Source organism: Oncorhynchus clarkii, chromosome 20 (genome assembly GCF_045791955.1).
Source record: "Oncorhynchus clarkii lewisi isolate Uvic-CL-2024 chromosome 20, UVic_Ocla_1.0, whole genome shotgun sequence".
In the NCBI taxonomy this organism is placed as follows: Eukaryota; Metazoa; Chordata; class Actinopteri; order Salmoniformes; family Salmonidae; genus Oncorhynchus; species Oncorhynchus clarkii.
Window position 1 is genome coordinate 43381575 of NC_092166.1, and position 8079 is coordinate 43389653.

The window sequence follows — 8079 nt, forward strand, 5'->3', positions numbered from 1 at the left end:
CCTGCCACACTTCAACAACTGAAATACTGGTTAAACTTGTACTTGTAGAGGTACTCCAATGCGGAGGATAGTTTCACTTTAGAAATTAAGAAATGTATCCAGTTGTTGATTATTATCAGTTAACTTAGAACTAAAGTCTTGCGTAATTGGTCAGCTGCTTGATTATGTTTTGAGGCCATACATGTTAAGAGAAGGGATTAATTAAGAGATGCTATAACTTTGACGTGGTAAGGTTGGACCCAGGTGCAGTGAAGAGACCAGATGATGAAGCAGTGGTTCCAACCAGTGTCTCCATCCCTCAAGGGCCCACTTAACTGCCAAGAGCTCCCGGTTGCCTACATCGTAGTTGCATTCCGCTGGCGAGAACCGTTTGGAGAGAAAGGCGCATGGGTGCAGTACCACAAAGGGGCGAGTAGAATCAGGATGAACGAGGATGGGTCCGGAGGTGAAACGTCCCTTGAGCTCTATGAATGCCCTGTCTGTCTCGGGATTCCTGCAAAAACCTGCTTGAGTGAGGTGGGACAGGGCCGTATGTGTTCCGGGAAGGGTTTTTGGAGAAGATCAGGATGTCGTCCAGGTAAACAAAGACGAACCGATCCAACAAATCCCTAAGAGTGTCATTGATCAATGCTTGATATGCATAAGTTATTTTCAACCATTAACTGGGGCCTTGAGGCCTTATCTAAGTTAGTAATTGCTGATTTACAATAAAGTATTATTTTGATGTATGGAAAATATATGGTATGCAATTCCTATGTAGAGTAGGTTCTCTCTGGTAGTTGTTCAATATGACTTCAACTTTTACAGGGCACTCTTGTAAAATAAATGTTTAATCTCAGTGTGTCTCTTAAACCATGTTTAAATAAAAGTTGAATAAAATACAAAAAAAACATCAACACAAACACAGAATATGGGGTACACATGGTATCACATCATGACATACTCGACCCTACTGCACCTGCATTCCAGCATCTGGAATTGACTCAACATGTTTGAGGTGTCTGTCGAATGTATGATTCTGATATGTACAGGTAAGTTCATTGTGTGTGGGGGGGCATCCATGTTTGTGTCCGTACTCTGAGGTGCGTTTGAATATGAATGAGCAGATGTGTCCTATCCCGTCCTTGCAGAGGGATCTTCCTTGGCCTCATCACATGTCTCAGTGGCTCCTCCTTAGGAGGGAGGGGGACACCACCACGGGACAGCCCCCACACTCATCGCTAGAGATCGAACTTCAGACTCCCTCCAAAACCACTGAACCCCTCAACACAACAAAAGAGATTACGGTGCACACCTTTAGAGGGAGCCGGAACAGGATAACTCTCTCCAAACTCACAAAGACACAGAGGAGGAGGAACTATCCAACACCCAGGGAGAGAGAACGAGTGACCTCAGTCAAAAAGAGGAGGTGGAAGAGACATTAGATAGAGGAGGTTACCCCAGAGGCCATTCCTCCTGTTCATGTGAGCAAGAAAGAGCAGAAGGCTTCTGATCAGCCAAATGGCAGGCAGAGGGAGAGGTCATAGTGATTCACACCCACAGAGAGAAAGACAACCCACAACCTCTTGGTTGAGATGAACCACACAGAGGTAGAGGCAGAGGGCCTTCAGGGCTAGCCAGTCATCCTGCCTGCTCTGATCCTCAAGTCAATTGTATTTAAATTCATGTTCATTAAAGATTTTTATTCAAGAATTGAAAAGTCCCATTTACTTAATGATCATTTTTTCACTGTCTTCAACCCTCAAGAACCAGGGTGAGTGTGGGTCACCCTTTTACTGGGTAAACACAACTTGCATATCGTCAAAGACTAGGCCGAAACGTTAATCTTTTAACCTTGCCTGAATAAAACAGTGCATTTTTATAGTGAGCAAGAGTTGGGCTTTTTCCTTTTCTATGATGATTCAAATTTTTGGTTGCACCTCAACTCAACGTTGGTTGAGCGCCCTCTGTTTTTTTGTTGTCAAATAATATTTTTTTTTAAATATACAAAGTAAATTATTGAAAGCATTAAATTGGGATGTTTCCCACTTATTTACACAACATACTCCACACTTGCAAAGTGAAAGTTTATAAAAAAAGTTGTGAAATTAATTAGTAAACAGAAGAAAAGCAGAATTGAGTCCAATTATAATGCGAATAATTTAATGGTCTATGGTTCAATCCCATTTCTGAAGGTCTGATGAATAATTAATATTGTTCCTCCTCTTCCTTGTGGCAGGCGCAGCAGCACACTGCCCTCCAAAGCCTGCAAAATAATCGCCGGACTGCCCCTTTCCTAGCTCTGCATGGAACATCCAGTGTCACGTCCTTGATGACGTGTGGGGTGACATCCGGGATGACCACAGCAACATCCTCTGGAAAGGGAAAAAAGAGGACCAGAATGTAAACAAATGCAAACCGTAGCTTCTAAACACTGGCCAGTTGAAAGGTTCTACTAAGATGTCATGACAAACGGCACCCGTCAGAGTGCTTTCTAAGTTTTTCTCACCTGCTTGGATGTCAGCTGGCAGAGACGTCCATCGTGAGAGTCCTTTCTTCAGGTGTGACGTCCACAACCTCCAAGAGGGAAGAGATGGACTCTGCCTTTGTATTAGGGGTGATGTCCACAACATTCAGTTGGGAAGACGGCGGATCTGCCTCTGTGTTAGGGGTGATGTCTTGAACCTCGAGGTGGGAAGAAGCCGGGTCTGCCTCTGTGTTAGAGGTGATGTCCACAACTGTCAGGTGGGAAGAACCCGGGTCTGCCTCCGTGTTACTGGTGATGTCTACAACATTCAGGTGGAAAGAAGCCGGATCTGCCTCTGTGTTAGGGGTGATGTCTACAACCTTCAGTTGGGAAGAATCCTGATCTGCCTCTCTGTTAGGGGTGATGTCCACAACCTCCAGGTGGGAAGAAGCCGGGTCTGTGTTATGGGTGACAACAACAATCCTGATGAGCTCTACTACTACAAGGCAGCAAGATGTCATCAGAACAGGCGTCTGTCAGAGTGCTCTCTATCATTGCTACTCACTTGCTTGGATGTCAGCTGGTAGTGTGGTGGAAACGGCCACCGCGAGGACAGGGGGAACTGGTAGGGTGGCTGCAGGGGGCTGGAAGCAGCTCTGCACCTCGTCCGCCACAAAGGCACAGACAGAGCTCATATCAAAAGGGCTCTGCAGGTCATCCGTGGAGAAAGACTGACTGATTCTCCCGAGGATCGATCGCACAGAGTCATAAGCAGCAGCCCGGGAGAAAGGGATGTGAGGGGAAGGGTCCTTTAACATGCAGGATAGCTTCTCCACTACGGCCGCCACCACGCCCACGGCCATCCCGCTTATTAGGATTGGGTGCTCTGAATGGCCTTCCTCTGGCTGAAGCCACAGGGCCAGGAGGAGCCTGGGCACCACCTCCACCACCACCTGAGATGGGCTGAGCAGGTTGCTATGGGGCTCATTGGACTGCTCGCCCAGAATAATCCTCACAGCTCTTTCCACGATGCTGTGGACCTTAGGATCGCTGAAATCAACAAAAAGGAGAAGACAAAGCTAAACAATGTGCTCACAGAGAACACTGTCTTCTGCTGTGCTAACTCCTTGTTGAAAGGCTAGTAAAGAGCTCACTAACTTGTAGTATGTCTCTAACTCTCATTCTCTTACCAGCCGAGCGAGGTTGTTTCCTTCCTCCAGGGTTTCCTTCCAAACCCTTCAAATAAAACACAGAGTAATTCAACTTTCCTGGCTTCTGATTTTGCTGTTGTTTATTTTACCCACATCTCCTGGAGTGCTGCTGGTGGCAGGGAATGGCAGTGAAGGTGAGTGCTGACGTGGTACTCACCTCTCCCTAAGGGATTTTTTGCCCTGAGACACCAGCCAGTTGCTCATGTGCTCCGTTGTGACATGGGGCGGGATCTTGCCTTGACTCTGGAGCAGCAGATAGTGGACCATGAGCTTCTTCTGCAAGATGAGGTAAGGTGTGAGACCGTGCCATGAAATACCATATCATGTGCTTTCAGAAGGGCCTCACGCAACATTTCACAACTGCTCATGCCTCACAATTTGCAAGTGATATTAAGAACTCTCATGATCACCTTCTCTAAACTGTCTTGAAATACAACTCTCTTTCTGTTGTTTATGTTTTTGTGGGATGAATCTTACCTGTTTATTGTAATATTTTCCTCCCGGCAGGCCTGCAGAGTCTGAAAATAAAGGCTGCTTCTACAGAATTCCTTTGAAGATGATGAAAATAATGATGCTTTGTTATGCACATTATGCACCGGCATTTACAGTATGCTAAAATACATTTCTCCTAAGATTACCTTTGTGGGACCATAAGTGAACTCCGGAATGCACCAGACCCTATCCATGGTAAGATGGGGAAGAAATGCAGCGCTATAGATATACGGGATGCTCTAGAGATAACAGGAATGACTTAAAGTCGTGAATGATCAATGGCTGTGGAGTTCTCCAATATGCTGCACTTAGAATTGAGTTGTAGGCGATGTTTGGCGCAAAATAGAATGTTTACATTCTATTGCCATGGAGAAATGGAATTTGTAGAACCTTTATAAATGGGTATGCTTCTATGTATTTTATTCGTGAAAGATTAAACTCTTTAATATGTCATAATGTGTTTTTGAGGACGTGGGAGCCCGTCCCGATTCATAACGCGATTATCCAGGTGCATGTTGGTTAGACCTACTAATCCAACCTTGGTTTACAAGTTAAATACATTGTTTATATATGCCTATACAAATCTATCGACCACATCCATTTAAAGCAATGATTGTCAATTGAAAATGTGGTTGTTATGTTCTCCTGTTGTGCGCCTTGAATGTCAGTCCCCTTAAACACATTATTCCAATATTTCCGAGCTCTGAATTGACACAATGAACACTTTTGCAAAGATATTCGGTTAAAAATAAGAGTATGAATGACAATAAACTTGGATTGTATGCATAATAGTGTAGTAAACAATATCTCTCAGCGTGGGAACTTTTGGTGTTGGAAAGTGTCCGTTATAAGTCTCCATGGCACGTATCACTTCGTTGTCTTGTTGGTAATAGTAAAAATGCATGACAGTCCGCATTGTAATGGTCTAACAGGTGTTTTTCATTTTGTTTCTCACATTAAACAGACATTTGAGAACGGAATTGCTTACAGTTGTACCTACGACCTCAACACCCAATCTACTCACGCGCAAATACTCACATACAGCTGTCCTTCTCTCCCCTTACCTTCTTTGGTCTCTATTTTTACATTTGTCAGAGGAAATCACAATTTTCGTGGTATTGCTTTGTGCACTGACTTTACTGAACTCTGGAGAAAACGAACATTGCCGCTGGGTGAGGACATCTGACAATGTGCTCTCCCGTCCATTAGACATTTTGTCTGCAGGAACTCGCTCTTTTTCATTCGGTCCACTCATCCAAGTGCAGATGTATTTGTGGCATGATGTGAACAGTACGAATTTGTGTCACTACCAAGGTCTAATGGTTTTAAATGACTGTTTTGTATTGTCTGGAAACTCACTTGTAGAATTCGCTTGCGGTAGGTCTCTTAAAAAAGAGAAGCCGTGCAAGGTTATTAAACCGAGGTGCCTAGTTATTCTTCTTTTGTTGATATCAGGTAACGTGCAACCTAACCCTGGCCCTGATATACAATGTCTCCAAACTCTCTATGATTTTAAATCAAGATCTGGTTTTGGTATTTTTCATTTAAATGTACGCAGCCTGTTGTCAAACATTGAAGGGGTTAGGATTTGGGCTAAATCAACTGATGCTGATGTAATTGTGCTTTCTGAAACCTGGCTCAGCAAGTCTGTTTTTGATAAATGTATAAGTGGTTACAATGTTTATCGCACTGATCAGGTTAAGAAATGTGGGGGTGTGGCTATATATGTAAAAACCACATTCCCTGTATGTGTGGCAAAGTCTGAAACTATACGTTAACAGTTGGAATTTCTTGCTTTGAATATTGAGGTTTCAAAGGGTCTCTCTATAACTGTGATTGGCTGTTATAGACCCCCCTGTGCTCTTGGTGATGCATTTTCTTCTTTGACTCACTTTGTATCATCTGGTAGGCTGTTTGATTCAGTGTCCTCTGTCTGTACAACCCTGTGTGGAAGAACCAGTGAGAGCGGGTCAAACGTTTAGCTTTTTGCCATTCTCAGTGCAGGTGGTACATAAAGCCCTGAAATCCTTAAATCAGAGAAAGCCTGCAGGTCCTGATCTTTTGGATCCCTTCTTTTTAAATCTGGCAGCTGATTTCATAGCTGAACCACTTACATATCTGTTCAATCTAACCCTGGAATGTAATGAAATTCCAAAGATCTGGAAATCAGTATTTGTCCTACCACTTTTAAAAGGGAGAGATCCAACTCTTTTAAATAATTGTAGGCCAATCTCAAAGCTGTCACCCCTGGTGAAAATACTTGAAACCCTAAACTAAATTAGTTTTTATTTACTAACTCTATTGTATTAATGTACCAATCGGGCTTCAGGAAGAAGCATAGCACAATTACAGCAGCCATGAAGGTTGTAAATCATACCACTGAAGCCCTTGACAAAAAACAGCACTGTGTCTGTCTCACTTTTTATACAGTTGATCATGCTATACTAAGGCAGAGATTGTCGAGTGTAGGTCTTTCAGAGCATGCAGTTGCATGGTTTGCTAACTATCTGTCTGATAGAACGTCTGTCTTTAATGGTGTGCCCCAAGGCTCTTTTCCTGGTCCTCTCTTATTCACTATTTATATAAATGATTTAGACAAAAATGTCAAATGCACAACTTCATTTTTATGCTGATGATACTGTTATTTACTGTTGTGCCTCATCTCTTACTAAAGCTTCCCAGAACTTGCAAACTGCTTTTTATACTGTTCAACATACCTTGTGTCAATTGAAGTTTATCCTCAATACTGACTAAACTAATGGTGTTTTCTAAAGCAAGAAATAGACCTCTGAACCTTTCAACTATTACTACCTGTCAGGGCAAGGAGATTGAGGTTGTAACCTCATACAAATAACTTGGAATTTTAATTGATGATGGCCTCTCTTTTAAATTGAGAATATTCAACAACTTACAAAAAAATTGAAGCTGAAATTGGGATTTTATTTTAGGAATAAGGCCTGTTTTTCTGTTGAAGCCAGAAGGAGGCTAGTAATCAGCTACATTTATGCCTTTACTAGACTATGGGGATATTTTATATATGAATGCTTCCGCTCAGTGTTTGAGATCAATTGACACCCTTTACCATGGCACTGTGAGGTTTATTTTAAACTGCAAAACCCTTACCCACCACTGCACTTTGTATAACAGGGTTGGCTGGCCTTCTCTAGTCACTCGTAGGCTCAGTCACTGGTATACTTTTATTTACATAGCCATTTTGGATTTACTACATTTTTATTGTTCAGAAATGTGGTGGGTACTCTCTTCGTTCGCTGGACTTTATCCTGCTAACTGTTCCAAAATGTCCAAACGGAATTTGGTAAAAGGGCTTTTATGTCCTCTGTGTCATCGTCTTGGAACGCCTTACAAAATACTTTTAAACTGGAAGAACTTGTCCCGATTGGTATTTGTAAATCACTGATGAATGATCTTGAGACTGATTCCCCGAACTGTCAATGTTTTTAATTAGCTGTTTTTGATTTTGTTATACTCTTGAGAATTCTATGGTTTTTACTAGATTACTTGTAGTTTTTCATGTTGTTTGTCTGTAATTTTTGTAATGACTTGGTTGCTGCCTATCTTGGCCAGGACGCTCTTGAAAAAATTATTTTAAATCTCGATGAGCCCTTCCTGGTTAAATAAAATAAATAATGCACAGACACACTAAAGCTGTACTGAGTAGTCAGTTTCAATTATTTGCAGATGTATTCTCTATTATTTACAAATTGAAAGATGTAACATTTTAAATGAATGTGGCAGAACAGTTTAGCATAGAGTTCAGTCTTTTTTCCTCCTTGGCCTTGTTTGTCATTACATGGGATTTCCCCAGTGCCAACTTCACATGAGATGGCCGCTGTCTACTGTCATGTGGTGCTGGATGACAGATATCGCTTTGCCAATATCGCTGCTGTCCATGGTCCTGAAATATACGAT

General features: G+C 42.3%; 1 pseudogene; it reads left to right on the forward strand.

Annotated features, from left to right (window-relative positions):
- Window positions 1-261: 261 nt before the first annotated feature.
- LOC139377094 (uncharacterized) lies at window positions 262-1616 on the forward strand (annotated as a pseudogene).
- The last annotated feature ends 6463 nt before the right edge of the window (window positions 1617-8079 follow it).